Source organism: Lampris incognitus, chromosome 16 (assembly GCF_029633865.1).
Source record: "Lampris incognitus isolate fLamInc1 chromosome 16, fLamInc1.hap2, whole genome shotgun sequence".
NCBI classification, from domain to species: domain Eukaryota; kingdom Metazoa; phylum Chordata; class Actinopteri; order Lampriformes; family Lampridae; genus Lampris; species Lampris incognitus.
In genome coordinates, this window is record NC_079226.1 from 41,985,657 (window position 1) to 41,999,441 (window position 13,785).

Consider the following 13,785-nt stretch of genomic DNA (forward strand, 5'->3'; position numbering starts at 1 on the left):
ACTCTCCAAATTTGGTCTCAGACAGTGATTCACAATCCCTCAGGACTCGCACTACTGCCGGTGTGCCATCCTGCCAGACTGTTAAATATTCACTTGCTGAGCCAGGTCTGATCAGACAACAGGGATACCTACTGCATCAGACAACAGGGAGGCCTACTGCATTAGACAACAGTGAGACCTACTACATCAGACAACAGGGAGGCCTACTGCATTGGACAAGGCAAGTTTATTTGCATAGCACCTTATCATGGCAGAGGTCATTCAAAGTACTTTACGGGCAAAAGATAAGGGGAAAAAGGCATTATAAAAGCATAAAATAAGATAAATAAAAGTACAGACAAATTTTATAAAAGTACAAACAAGTTTAAAACTGAGTTAGTAAAATAATAAAAGTGCCATAAAAAACTGATTAATTAAAAGTAACAACAGTTGGGGCAGAATATATAAAAATAGCAAAATATACAACACACACACACACACACACACGCTATGAACTTAGCTGTAGGCTGTTTTAAAAAGTAAGGTTTTTAACCTGCTTTTTAACGAGTCCAGTGTGGGGGGCTCTCTCAGGTCCTCAGGCAGGGCATTCCATCTACTTGGGGCATAAATAGAAAATGCAGCTTCCCCTGCTCTAGACCTAGCACGGGGGATGGTTAAAAGACCACTGCTATCGGTCCTGAGAGTTCTTGCTGGTTTGTAAGTAATTAGCATGTCTTTTATATAGTGTGGTGTGAGGCCATTTAGCGCTTTGTATACAATTAACAGAATTTTAAAATCAATTCTAGTTTTAACGGGGAGCCAATGCAGAGGTCTAAGAACAGGTGTAATGTGCTCTTACTTTTTAGTTTTGGTGAGAACACCTGCTGCTGCATTTTGAATTAATTGGAGTTGGCGCACAACTGATTTTGGGAGGCCAGCGAATAGTCCATTACAGTAGTCTAGTCTACTTGTTATAAATGCATGGATTAATTTCTCACAGTCTGATATTGATAGAAAGCCCTTTAGTTCATAAATGTTTCTAAGATGGTAGAAGGCTGATCTTGTGAGATGATTGATGTGGCTCTTAAAATTTAGATCACCGTCTATGATTACACCAAGATTTCTAGCTTCACCTTTGCACTCCAGAGACAGAGAGCTGAGATGAGCTGCAATTCTCTGTCTCTGAGTCTTTGCACCACATATAAGTATTTCTGTCTTGTCTTTGTTCTATTGTAAAAAGTTCTCTGACATCCATAGATTAATATCATCAATACACTGAGTTAGGGAACTTATGGGCTCTAGGCCATCAGGAGATAGGGCTATGTACAGTTGTGAATCCTCTGCATAATTATGGTAATTTATTTTGTGTTTCTGTATAACATGTGCAAGTGGGAGTATATAGACATTAAACAGCAATGGTCCAAGAATCGAACCTTGGGGTACCCCACACATTTTACCCACTTTGTCCGTGGAAAAGTCTCAAATAGACACAAAGAACTGCCTGTCCTGAGGCCGACCCATTTTTCTAATTTCTCTTGTAAAATATCATGCTCAATGAATTGTCTGGAACAGACAATTTTAGAATCCGTGTTCATATGCAGATTGTTCACAACTTTGATAAGTGCTGTTTCTGTGCTATGGTGAGATTGAAAACCTGATTGATAAATGGCTTGAAGGTTGTTTGATGTTAAACACTTATTAAGCTGAGAATAAACTGTTTTTCTTTTTCAAGTATTTTGCTGGGGAATGGTAAATTGGAGATGGGCCTATAGTTCTATTATAATTGTGGGCAGTAACTGTCGCATCAAGGTTGCTCTTCTTCAGAAGTGGTTTAATGACCGTTGTTCTAAGTGCTGCAGGAAATATACCTGCCTGAAGAGAACTATTAATAATTTCTAAAACATCATGTGCTAAGCAATTAAAAACATTTTTTTTAAATGTGGTAGGGAGAGGATCCAAGCAGCAGGTGGAGGACTTGAGGTGCCCAAGAGCTCCTGTCTAGACTTTTAAGGTCTACAGGGTCAAAGTGAGACATGGTGCTAATGATATTTCTGTCAGGGCCCATCAGAGGAGGCATGTGGTAGTCTGCAGCCTTCCTCGGATTTGCAGAGGGGGAGGAACAGCGACCGGGATGGCTTGGAAGAGTGGGGTAGTCGGCCAGATACAATTAGGGGGAAAAGGGGGGTGGGGAATCCAAGAGAAAAGAAAATAGATAATCCATCTGTTTGACACGGCTCAGCTTTTTTTCTTTTTTTTTTTGCTTACAGGAAGCTCTTGCTTGCTAGCCTCTATGATCATTGTATAATGAATGCATGTTCATATTTATACCATTTTATGTCCTTGAGATAATATTACCTTTGGTCCTATTCTAAGATAAAGGACCAAATTCAAACTCTGTCCCATCAAGCACATTATGGCCAAGAACAGACAAAGGCAACCATGTGCAACGGAGCGCCATCAGTAAGTGATTTTTCTTTCCCAACAGTTGCTACACCAGGCAATTTCACTAACTGTTCTGTCGTCTTTAGTTGAAGGAGCGTTAATCAGTCACCCCGTTTACACTTGGTTTTAAAATGCGTTTTTTTTTTGCTATCGGCTCACAAGTGAACGGCGCTAAATACAAGTGTAAACGACCACCAAAACGTTTTGTGAACCGGTTACTCAAACCACTTGCCGAGGTGGTCTGGGACGCGTTTGACCACATGTGTTTTGTAGTGTAAACGCTAATGTGTCCTGATGCGTCCTGACAAGGATGCAACAGGAAAATACGTCATCAATGCAGGATGTGGTGGTGATTTTGGTAACAGCGCACCAACTTTCCAAATAATGGAGAGAAGGGAGGGTGTAGGTGGTTGAAGTACAAGTGAAACGAGACGCCTGACCTCCATTTGGGCAGAAGAATCAGTCCTGCCAGTCTCAACAGCTGGAATAGTCCATACATGTATATTAGTGCTTGAAACCTCTTCAAACTTTAGCTACTGTTTTCACAGCTAGTCGGCAAGTCTGGCGCTTGACTGATGCCCTTTGACCTTGTAGCGGAAGCGACACAGACAGTAGCAAAATCTTCTTCTTCTTCTTCGGAGTAACAAAATCTGATCACAAGTGGTCAGCAGGACGCGTTTGGAGACGCATGATAGACACAGGTGTAAACGGGGATGTGTCTCGCTGTCCACTCGGGATCTGATCGCCTAAAAGGCATTTTAAACCCCAGTGTAAACAGGGTGAGTGATACCAGCAGCTTCGTAAAAACTAATACTGTTTGAGTAGTAAAGTACACCGTACTAGTGTTAAGTTGTGACTAGGTTAGAGATCACAACACACAAAGGCTCTTGTAGCCCAGGTTATAACTGCGTTGCGGTACGGCGATTAGAGGTTCGAGTTCCGTTGGGGAATTTCTTTTACATTTCTTGACAGCCCAGCAAAATCTGTTTTATTTTTTGTCCAACTGACAAAATAAATACATAAATGCCGCAAAGTCTTTGGCAGTTCGGCTGCTGGGTTCACCTGCTTCACATTTATTCGGAAGTATGTTTTTGGACTCGGTTTACAAAAGCAACGGAAATGAATGGAGAGCAAAAACAAGAAAAGCCCCTTGTTTTTCTTGCTGTGTGCATGTGCAGAAATAAGGATCTCCACATGAGATATCTGCTGTGGGAACGTGCGGAGCCGCTGTGTCTGCAGATCCGAGAGCGCCCAAACGGAGGGCCTGCAGCTGGCCCCTGCCCAGCTCAGAGGGCACGCTGCTTGACGTTGAGCCCGGTTTAGCGTTTGTGCTGAGTGCTACGACGTGACACCACGTGTCCAGAAGAGACGAGGACAAGGTACACCAGCCAGAGAACCTGAGGTAAACAATTAAGGAACATCTGATCTAGCAATCTCCAAATTTCCTGTGCTGTCTTCCTGACAAGACACTGACATTACAAAGAGCCAATCGCAGGGAAGCAATTTTCTGGAGGCATATTCCAAGAGGTTATAATAATAATATACATAGCGCTTTTCTAGACACCCAACGCACTTCACACTGAAGGGGGAAACTCACCTCAACCGCCACCAATGTGTAGCGCCACCTGGGTGATGCACGGCAGCCATTTTGCACCAGAACGCTCACCACACATCAGCTTGAGGTGGAGAGGGAGGAATCATTGAGCCAACCACATGGGGGATGATGAGGTGGCCAGATGGAGAGAGCCAGGTTAGGAATTTTGCCAGGACACCGGGGGACCCCCCACTCTTTGCTATAAGTGTCATGTGATCTTTAATGACCACAGTGAGTCAGGACCTCGGTTTACCGTCTCACCCGAAGGACGGCATCTCCTACAGCACAGTGTCCCTGTCACTGCACTGGGACATTGGGATTTGATAGTTGTTGTTGTTATTAGGGCCAGAGGGAAGACTGCCCCGTACTGGCCCACCAACACCCCTTCCAGCAGCAACTCAGTTTTTCCCGGGAGGTCTCCCATCCGAGTACTAGCCAAGCACACACCTGCTTCCGTCATTTGGCAGAGCCAGGGTACATGTTGGTATGGTTGCCGCGTTGACTTGAGTGGGAGACGTAAGGGGATGCCCCCTTAAAACAAAGTGACGTGGGGCATCCGGGTAGCATAGCGTGGTCTGTACCGTTGCCTACCAACACAGGGATCAGCGGCTCGAATCCCTGTGTTGCCTCCGGCTCGGTCGGGCGTCCTTACAGACACAATTGGCCGTGTCTGTGGGTGGGAAGCCGGGTGTGGGTATGTGTCCTGGTCGCTGCACTAGCGCCTCCTCTGGTCGGTCGGGGCGCATGTTCGGGTGGGAGAGGGAACTGGGGGGGAACAGCATGATCCTCCCATGCGCTACGCTCCGCCTGGCGAAACTCCTCGCTGTCAGGTGAAAAGAGGCGGCTTGTGACTCCACATGTATGGGAGGAGGCATGTGGTAGTCTGCAGCCCTCCCCGGATCGGCAGAGGGGGTGGAGCAGCGACCGGAACGGCTCGAAAAGTATGGTAAATGGCCAAGTACAAAACTGGGGAGGATCCAAATGAATAAATAAACCACTACATATTCCAAATCAAGCGGGCATACCAGGTGTGCTGGAAAATGTCGCCACGACAGCGACATAAATGTTATTTTCGTGTTGCGATCGTTCATTGTTTTGATCTTTGTAAACCTATTTTGCTTGCTTGTATGCGTTCACCTATTTCGCAAGCTCTTCCAACAGCTAGCGAGTGGCGTCTGATGAGCCGCAATGCAGCGAGCACTGGCACACATGTTCCCTGTGAACGCCTCTGGAGATGGACTACGCACGACAGATAATAAGCTGGAGAGATAAACATATTATGTGTAAGAGTGTTGATATATAAAGAACGAGTAACCACCGTTATATTAGGTGGGTAAACTCTGCTTACCTACCTGCCTGACCGGGGTTCATTCCACTACATCTTGACTATCGTTACAAGACTTCAAGGGTATAAGAATCAGGAGCAACTTATTGTCATCTCATTCATGTACTTTCGTACACGAAAGAGATGAAATTTCGTTTCTCCCAGCCCACAGCAGTGCAACACAAGAGACAAAAATCACATATCCAACACAAAACGACACCACCGAAAACATACAAAAACGGAGAGAACAAAGCAAATAAATAGATAAATAAATAAAAAGCACAGTCAGCAACACAGTCCATTCAGTAAATTTGCAACAAAGTCCAAAAAATTCCACTGTGCAGAGAACGAACGCCGGCCAGGATGACCGTCGGAACCACCGGTGTGCATGGGCTAGCAGTTAGCTTAGCCTGCCCCACTTCCACGTCCTGTCAGGCCGCCCTCGGTGTTTCCTCTTTGAGTGCAGCTCTAGGCAGGGCCTTGGTCCCTGGGCCCACTGGATGCAGCAGACCAGGCTCTCCCAGCCGATCCAATGCCAGACACCTTTGATCCACCTCTCCCACACTCCACACGACGACACATATGTAGATGCAGACAAAAACACAGTTGACGCTAGGCGAGGCCGCCACCAGACCGCCCTCGGTGTTATTGGAACTGCCGGTCTGCACGGGCTAGAAGTTAGCTTAGCCTGCCCTGCTTCCGTATCCAGTCAGACCACCCTCGGTGTTTCCTCTTCACATGCAGCTCCAGACAGGGCCGTGGTCCCTGGGCCCACAGGACACAGCAGACCAAGCTCTCCCAGCAGGTCCAACGCCAGCTCTCCCAGCCGTCAAATGAAATCGACGATCACAGACATAATTCTTCACACGATGACACAAACTCAGACGCAAACGTAGACATGGATAAAGACCCTGCACAGTCGGAACTGAGTGAGGCCATCGCAAACGTGAGTTCGCGCCACCATTTTCCACCAGCGAAAGACCTTTTCTTCTTCACAATTGTGTAGCAGTTTTGGACACCAGCATCAATTAAGAATGGCATTTGATGCCAGGGATTCAAAAAGGGAAGTAAAAAACGCAGATGGTGCCCTCCTCTTCTATAAAATTAAAACTGGTAAGAAAAACCTACTAGGAAAATAACTAAGAAATACACCCTTTCTGTACATTTACATCTTAGGAACAATTCAGGAACAATTTATTTGTCATTTCATATTATGTACTACGTACACAGAAGAAACGAAATTCCATAAAGGGGGCCGACCCCCTGGCGATGGGCCAGTGAGTCTTTTTGTAGGTTACAGTAGTCACACTCTCCCGGAAGCGCACCCTCGCACTTCGTTAATCCCACGCTCCGAAGAGACTTATGAGGATCTGCACGCTTCCGGATCCCACCGCTGCCACCCATGTAACCAAGCATATTTCCGCCCGCTGCGAGAGTCGATCCGAGGTCTACTGCACCACAAGGCGACATCACTTAACCGCTCGACTAAAGGGGGCCGACCCCTTTAACAGATAAACTGCCGAACTTTGGTCTCATCAATTCTTTGACTTTCCCAATAAAGCAGTTGAATCATTCACTGAAAATTCAATGTGAACACATCCGATGTGAATTTAAAATAAAAATCACAATAGCTGCATAGTTTTTCATGGCACTGTAATTCCTGTTGGCAAACAAAGGAGGGATTTTGGGGGTTAGAGGTCATTGTGGTATCGTTAATGGTTGCAGGCTATGACCTTCTTCCAGCAGGCGAGGAGGTTGGACTTAACATCATTTAGGGTTCACTGGGGCTCTGGATTATAAAATAGTTCCTCCAAGCAGACAGGGAAGGATTTGTGGTGTTGGAAGGGCATCTAGGGATCTTTGAGGGTTACATGATGACCTAATTTAAATGGGAAGGGAGGTAGTTTCATTGGATTTGAGGTCGTTTTGGGGCTACTTGGGGTTAGAGGGTAGGACCTACTTCCTCTAGGTGGAGGGGGCAGTGGCTGGCTGGCCTCGCTGTCACTCGGGGCGACGGCCTCCAGCAGAGAGGGGCCAGTCTCTCTGAAGCTGAAGTTACCTTTAATCACAACAGGAATACATACAGAGCACAAGACTGCAGCACACACAAACCAGGGACCAGGACTAAGGCCACAGGACACAACAGAAGCTTTCTTTGATTAACTGTGATGACATTACGGCCTTGTCATGATGCAAACATGTAAGGCTAAATTCAAGCTTGGCATTGCAATAATTCATGTCTATTTCTGACACCACGAAAGTAAAAGCCTGCTGCGCTGTAGTAGCAGAGAGCGGGGTCTCTGACATTCTGCATGCTAGGTAGATACCCAGGGATAGTGGAGACAAACAGAAATGGACAACATTGTGGCAGTAAGATGTGGTCTGCTGAGGAGCAGGAAGCAGGAAAAGGGTGAGCATAGTTTAAACCGGTAGGCATCCGTGGGTAGACTAGTGGTCTAACAGATGTCATGGCACCATTTAACACAGACCGAGGTAAACTGAGGTGAGCAAGGCCACGATGACCAGAGTGGGACCAAGGGCTAGGACCACGGAGAGAGCTGTCACATAGGCAGAGAAAGTAAACCACTGGACCAGGATAATGCAATACACGGCCACACTACTGGCAAATTAATTAAGCCTGGGGCAAAGTTTATAAGCGTTATATTTAGTGGGACGGCTGACTCACTAATCACGCTCTCTTGCATATTTCTTTCTTTCTAATGTAATTAGTCATCTGTGCAATATGAGATCCACACGACCCCGTTCAATTAATCCCGTGTAACCGCCAAGTAACGACCTAGCAACCACCTGGCACATCCTTGCATCTGCTGCACACGGTATTCCTGATATCTCGGAGCAGCTTTTTTTTTGTTTGTTACTATAATAATGAAGCTTAACAGACATTTCAGCTTTGCTTTCAGCTAGCCCACACATTTTCTACAGCAAACGTACATTTCCTAGTTATTTTTCTGCATTGTGGCTTGTACCTCTTGCCTGGTAAAAGCTAGAGTCACAAAACTTGATGGGTAGGTTTAGCTATTTGTCAAGAGTGAGCTACTAAATTCAGCATTAAATGGCTACTAGGTAACCCTCTCCAAGCTAATTAGATTTCAAAGAAGAGCTCATAAAAATTTCAAAGAAAGTTGAATCAGTTCATCTGGACACAACGTTTATTGAGAGAAACATTTCATCACTCATTGAAGTGACCTCTTGGCCGTTGACAGTGAGGAATCATTGAGCCAATTACATGGGGGGATGATTAGGTGGCCAGATGGAGAGAGCCAGGTTGAGAATTTCGCCAAGACACCGCGGAACCCTCTACTCTTTGCTGTAAGTGCCATGAGATCTTTAATGACCACAGTGAGTCAGGACCTCGGTTTAACGTCTCATCCGAAGGACGGCATCTCCTACAGCACAGTGTCCCCATCACTGCAACTAAAAAAAAAAAAGGAACAGAGGGAAGACTGCCCCCTACTGGACGACCAACACCACTTCCAGCAATAACTCAGTTTACCCAGGAGGTCTCCCATCCAGGTACTACCCAAGGCCACACCTGCTTAGCCTCCATCATTCAGCAGAGCCCCAGGGTACATGTTGGCATGTCCGCCAGCCATTTAAGCAATGAACTTGGGGGCATGGCCGTCACCTAAAACCTTATAAATCAAAACCAATAAGTTATGGGAATTGATAAATAGATGTGTGCAATATTTTAAATAAGGGTACTGGAACAATATCCGCCACGCCACCTGGACGCCCTAATTTTCAATAAGCTGCACATATGGGTTAGTGTCATATTACGTCACATATCACGTGACGGCAACACATCCGCCATGTTGGAGGACAAAACACGTGATATGTGACGTAATATGAGAATCATTTTTAACACGACAAGCGTCATGATGACGTCACATATCATTTGACAGCAATACACGCCGCCACATTGAAGGACAACAGCTCCAATCCATAGGATGTTGCTGTCACTGCGCGGTGCTAAACGTGTTCTGAACAGTCAGAGGGACAGAACGTGTTTCGAGGTGTGATTCATACGGAACATATTTTACAGTGGTTCATTTCTGCGCTGTTCCCGTGGGTCGAATCTGATCCTTCTCGCCGTTCGGCCAGAACTTTGTAAAATGTATTTTGCAAACTATTTTTCGAAGAGTGGATCACAACTGTGACGTTCTATTTCCGTACGTACCACTTTCGCTTAGACTTTCGTTCTTGTAAACACAGGTGGACGATGAGAACTTCAGTGTTGACAGCGGTTGCTAAGGTCTGGCTGTCCTCCAACATGGCGGAGCTGTTCGTTGTCAGGGAAAAAGTCACGTGATTGAGAATAACCCATAGAACGTATGAAGCTGAGGCACGGCGAGCAATGCGCTGTCTCAGCTTCATGAGCTCGGCCTAAAAAGGTTTTACAGTCGGGTCGCCTCATAATCATTGCTGGCAGCTTTAATTCTTTCCCTCTCTTCTGATTTGAACATATATAGAGGATATAAAAAGTCTACACGCCCCTGTTAAAATGGCAGTTTTTTTCTGACGTAAAAAAATGAAACCAGTAAAAATTATGTCAGATCTTTTGTCACTTTTTCTTTTCTTGGTTTGAAATTGCACCCTATAAGGATAAGGATCCTTTTATTATCATTCCAGAACATGTTCTTCATTAAAGTACTCAGGTCCCAATGCAATCTGCTGTCACATTAAGAGGAGAATCCCTAACACTCATTACACCATGACCGGGAGCCAGGGAAGCTGCTGCACTGCGGCGTGCCACCATCTTATTTCCAGAGGGGGGAAAAAATGCAAAAATTACAATAACCTGGCAGCATAAGTGCGCACACCCTTTTATAATTGGGGATGTAGCTGTGTTCAGAATTAACCGATCTCATTCCAGCTCATGTTTAATAGTAGTTAGTATACACCTGCCATCAGTTAAGTGACTGATTAACCCCAGACAAAGTTCAGCTGTTCCTGTAGGATTCTCCTGACATCTTCTTGGTTGCCTCCAACTGCAGAAGCCATGGCCCACGAACAGCTTACAAAGCATGAACGGGATCTCGTTGTTGATCAGGAGAGGGGTACAGAAGAATTTCCAAATTATTAGATATACCATGGACCACAGTGACGACAATCATCAAGAAGTGGAGAAAATATGGCACAACAGTGACATCACCAAAAGCAGGACGTCTCTCCAAAATTGATGAGAAGAAAAGGAGAAAACTGGTCGGGGAGGCTGCCAAGAGGCCCACGACAACATTAAAGGAGCTGCAGGAATTTCTGGCGAGTACTGGTCGCTCCCTACATGTGACAACAATCTCCCGTATTCTTCACGTGTGGGCTATGTGGTAGGGTGGCAAGATGGAAGCCTTTTCACACGAAAAGAAAACAGCCAAGCCCTGCTACATTTTGCAAGCAGATACACCCAGTCTCCCAACACCTTGTTGGAAAAATGTGTTATGGTCTGATGAGACCAAGGTTGAACTTTTTTGTCATAATTCCAAAAGGTTTGTTTGGCATGAAAACAACACACCACCAAAAGAACACCATACCCAGGGTGAAGCATGGGGGTGGCAGCATCATGCTTTGGGGCCGCGTTTCTTCAGCAGGAACCGAATAGCTCCAAATACCAGTCCATTTTTGGCACAAAATCTTCAGGCGTCTGCTAGAAAGCATACATCCGAATCAACAAGGGGATGGCGTCACCAAAAGAAGATCTGTGTTTTGGAACGGCCCAGCCAGAGCCCAGACATGAATCAAACTGGAAAATCTGTGGGGTGGCCTGAAGAGGGAGGTGCCCAGGAGATGACCTCACAATTTGACGGCGCTAGAACGTTTTTTGCAGGAAAGAGTGGGCAAATATTGCCAAGTCAAGATGTGCCGAGCTGATAGACTCTTACCCCAAAAAGACTTGAGTGATGTCGTAAAATCAAAAGGTGTTTCAACGAAGTATTAGTTTTCAACAGTGTATTGTTTTATTATTCTATTTTTTCCCCCTAAAAGGTTTCACTTTGTTTTTCACTTGAATTTTATAGGTTGAAATTTCACATTAAAGGTGAAAAAGTTCTGACGGGATTTATCTTGGTTTCATGTTTTAACAGGGGTGTGCAGACTTTTATATCCGCTGTATGTATACTGACAAATTACACAATGCAAAAACGTATACACATTTAGCAAAAATTGCAAAATTGGGAGTCAAAGCATTTTTGGGATTTACAGGATTCTCCACATTACTAAACAATCTGTTCAATTTTTTTAAATTTTTTTATAAAATGCTACCTACTTTTAAAATTTTGCAAAAAATATCATACGTTTATACCTTTTAGGTTCACAGCAATTCTATCCAAAATGCTTTTCTGGTGTTGACTTAGTTTATGGGGATGAGTTGCTGCCTCAAGTGAAGGAGTTCAAGTATCTCGGGGTCTTGTTCACGAGTGAGGGTAGGATGGAGCGGAAGATTGACAGGCGGATTGGTGCAGCATCGGCAGTAATACGGACGTTGTACCGGACCGTTGTGGTGAAGAGGGAGCTGAGCCAGAAGACAAAGCTCTCAATTTACCAGTCAGTCTTCATTCCAACCCTCACCTATGGTCATGAGCTTTGGGGTAGTGATCAAAAGGGTGAGATTGCGGATACAATGAGTTTCCTCCGTAGGGTGTCTGGGCTCAGTCTTAGGGTGAGGAGCTCGGACATTCGGAGGGAGCGCAGATTAGAGCCGCTGCTCCTTCGCGTCGAAAGGAGCCAGCTGAGGTGGTTCGGGCATCTGATTAGGATGCCTCCTGGCGCCTTCCTTTGGAGGCTTACCGGGTATGGCCAACTGGGAGGAGACCCCGGAGAAGACCCAGAACTTGCTGGAGGGACTACATGTCCAATCTGGCCTGGGAACGCCTTGGGACCCCCCAGGAGGAGCTGGAGGGTGTTGCTGGGGGGAGGGACGTCTGGAGTGCCCTACTTAGCTTGCTGCCACCACGACCCCACCCCGGAGAAGCGGCTGATGATGAATGAATTATTTAGTTTATTATTTCAATTCCTATTTCAATTTCACCTTTTTATATTTATTTTGTTTTAATTTGGTTTCATAGTTCTTCTTGGCAGTTTAGTATTTTTGAGATAGTAATTGGTAAGTAGTGGTTTTTTTTAACTATCTTGACATGCACAAAGTGGATGGGGTACCAGGACACCCCTGGTTATTGGTATCAGAAAGGGATATTTGAAATCACTTCTCACTGTCCAAGAAGGCTTTATGTGAGTTTCTGTGCACACAAAGTGTAAATACACTTAAATGAGTGGGCTGTCCCTCTTAGATTAGCATGCCACATACACCATGACCCATGACCTTAGATTAGAAAACCAACACATCAGACTCCACGTACTCCCAATGAAAATGCCCATGCTTTCTCCCAACTATGAGCTGTGACAGCAGGTGACAGAGCTTTGAATTAGATTTAGGGCCCCATTTCTGCACACGCGTCCGGCGTGAAATGTGGATTTGCACCAGTGAAGTGCTATTTTCCTGAGGCATACTTGTTTTCTCCAAGCGCTACGCTTGTAGGTATTTTGGTGCCTTGCCGCATGCTGAAGTGGGAGGGGCGGTGTGTAGGAGGTATGTCATTGTCAATCCAGTGGTGCGGCGCAATGTTAGCATCAAGGAGCGCTAAACCTGCTCTAAAAGCAAAACAAAAAACCCTGCAAACCAGGTCAACAGCACACGGAGCACAATTCTTTTTCAATCTTTGGCACTTCGGTTGGTGGAGCCAAATAGACTTCTAGATCTCTCTATAAGCATAGAGTTCTACCTGCTGAAAGGCTTAATGAATGGCGAACACCTACCCGACTGTTGTTTGAAAGAATGTAGGCCTACCTCCCGTGTCTTCTCTCTGATGAGAGATGTGATGCGACACATGAAAGTGGCACGTCATACCTGTCATGCTGTAACCTAAAAATCAACTTCCTACCGTTGATCCAAATGGGCAATCCATTTATAAATGGCCGCTATATTTTTACACTTAACAGCTTGCTTTCAAGACCATGTCAAGCCTGTTCTCTCTTTGTTATCCCTAAATAAAACAAGTACACGCCTCTTCTTTGAAAGAGGGAATGGATGGCTCCGAGCTTTGACGCCCTTGACTCTGTCTCCAATGAATGAAATAATGTAGGCCATGTTATTTATTTATTTATTTCGATTTTGAGATACTTTATTGATCCCCGTGGGGCAATTCCTCTCTGCATTTAACCCATCCCAGCTGTGTAGCTAGGAGCAGTGGGCAGCCGCCGTGCAGCGCTCGGGGACCGACTACAGTTCGTCTTGCCATGCCTTGCTCAGGGGCACAGACAGGAGTATGAACCCTAACATGCACGTCTTTTTGATGGCGGGGGAAACCGGAGCACCCGGAGGAACCCCACCACAGACATGGAGAGAACACGCAAATTCCACACAGAGGACGACCTG

The 13,785-nt window shown here is 45.5% G+C and overlaps 1 protein-coding gene across 1 annotated transcript in view; it reads right to left on the reverse strand.

Annotated features, from left to right (window-relative positions):
* The window catches only part of gphna (gephyrin a), a 97,186-nt gene that overhangs the window by 17,406 nt on the left and 65,995 nt on the right, over window positions 1–13,785 (reverse strand). The window lies entirely within an intron of this gene.